This window comes from Colius striatus, chromosome Z, assembly GCF_028858725.1.
Source record: "Colius striatus isolate bColStr4 chromosome Z, bColStr4.1.hap1, whole genome shotgun sequence".
NCBI classification, from domain to species: domain Eukaryota; kingdom Metazoa; phylum Chordata; class Aves; order Coliiformes; family Coliidae; genus Colius; species Colius striatus.
Window position 1 is genome coordinate 85,891,670 of NC_084790.1, and position 2,378 is coordinate 85,894,047.

Consider the following 2,378-nt stretch of genomic DNA (forward strand, 5'->3'; position numbering starts at 1 on the left):
GAGGGAATGAGCTGGTGGTGATGCCCTGTCCCACTGCCATGTTGATCAGTAGTCACCCAAACAGGAGCCAGCAGCGTGCCTGGGTGGGCAAGAAGGCCAAGGGCACCTTGGCACCTTGCAGCTCCAGGGCTGTGCTCAGTCCTGGGCCCCTCACTCACTGCCACAGGGACACTTAGGGGCTGCGGCGTGGCCAGAGCCAGGCACAGAGCTGGGGAAGGGGCTGGAGCACAAGGATGCAGGGGAGGGGCTGAGGGAATGGGGGTGTTGAGCCTGGAGAAGAGGAGGCTGAGGGCAGACAGGAGCACTCTCTGACACTCCCTGACAGGAGGCTGAGACAAGGAGCAGTTGGTCTCTGCTTCGAAGCTACAAGTGACAGGCAACAAGAGGAAACAGCCTCAAGTTGCCCCAGGGGAGGTTTAGACTGAAGATAGGGAACAATTTCTTCCCCAGTGGGCTATCCATCCCTGTCCCAGGCTGCCCAGGGCAGTGGTGCAGTCCCCATCCCTGGAAGGATCCTAAAGCTGTGTAGCTGTGGGGCTGAGGGACATGGGTCAGTGGTGGCCGTGGCACTGCTGGGGGAACAGTTGGACTCCATGAGCTTAAAGGGCTTTTCCAGCCATAATTCTATGATTCTGTGCTTTTCCACCCCTCATTGCCTTGTACAGCAGTTCCTTCCATAAGTGCCACCAAAAGCCAAGTGACAGTTTTTAAAAGGAGCTGGGCTACATTTCTAACTGTATTCCAGCCAGTTTGAATTTGGACTCAACAAACATGGGTGCAACACTGACCACATTCACATGGTTTTTTTCTCCTGGTGTTTATCCTCTCTGCACATGGACTTTGCAGTGCAAGAGGGGCAATGGAGGGTGAGTAAATGCCACGGCCCCAGCTGTGAGCTGTCAGCTCCAGGACGGATCAGGCAGTGCTGGGCTGGCTGCTCCTCTGTGCTTGTTGCAGCCATTATTTTAAAACCCTGTGGTGCTTCTGTTAGACCCACTGGCACTTCAGGAGGGAAGTGGAGATCAATGAAACAGCTTGAACTCAGCCAGGTCCAACTACAAAGGCAGGTTGAGCTCCAGGATGAGCAACCATCTGGCTGTGGATGGGGCCAGGTGATGGGACAGGCAGCATGATTCCGTGCTGGAAAGCGTGGATAGGGTGAGTGGATGTCAGATGGATGGAGTGAAGTAGGTGGTAGAATGACAATTCAATAAAGAAAAGGTCTCTTCAAAAGTATATGCTGTCTGCCTCCAAATCCTGCTGGCCACTGTTAACTGTGTCATTGCCAACGGGAGTGTGCAGCACAGAGCCATGGTAAAAAGCCCCTTGCCTCACACAAGTTGAGTGCTGCATGTGAGAAGGACAGTGAAAACACACAGATGATGGAGATGGGATGGAGGAGAGAGCTCATGGGCAGACAGAGCTGATGGAGTTCCCCTGCTGAGCAATATGAGAAGAAAATGCTTTCAGCCCAAAGTATTTTTGCTCTGCTCTGCAGGGAATCTGTGCTGACGAGTGGCTGTGTGCCAGGAAGCTGTCTGTCATACAGGTAAAGTCCTTCTCTTCACTGAACAGAAGGTGGGAAGTGAAAGGAAACCTACCATCTGCATGAACTGGGCTCAGCAGCTCTGCTGTGTGCAGAAACGCAGGTGATTCATGTGCTGGATGTCTGGGGCAGCCTCTGGATCAGGCCTCTGGATTGGAAAGGTTTGTTTCCATCCTGACAGCTCCATCTTTCATCACACAGCTTGGCCACATCTCATCAGCCTCTGTCACCTCTGGAGATGTGAATTCCTTCTCCACAATGAGAGTTTCTTGGCGCTGTTGTAGGAATAAAAGCAGCAGGAGCTCAGGATACCACAGAGCAGGTGCACGGAGGAGCCCAGCCGTCCACATGCAAATCATCTGCTTTTTCAGCTTGAGTTCTTCCAGCCCCAATGAGCAGCTCATGTTTTTAGAGGTTTGATTGAGCCACGTTTGGGCATGGGCAGCATTTGTGTCCTACGAAGGAAGATTTGTCAGTCCCCAAAACTGCTGGGAGGGAGGAGACTTTCAACTGAGAAGGTCTCCTCAGGCACAAGAGTCAGTCATTTGGCACAGCTGGGCATGAAGAAGAGTAAGTAAGGCAAGAAGGAGATATGGACTCCTGACATCTATCCCATGAAGATCAGTGATGTTCATGGACGTCTAGAACTCTAGCTGGAGCCCTCTGTGGTTCCACCAACCAGGACAGCTCCTTGTTCTCTTCCTACAGAAAGATGCAGATAAATTAGCTTTTCTGGCCCAAACGAGCAGCAGGTCAGGGGCTGATGCCACCTGTGCATGGCCCTTGCTGGCTCTTGGCCATGGTTGCTGTGTGTCTCACCTCACTGTGTCTG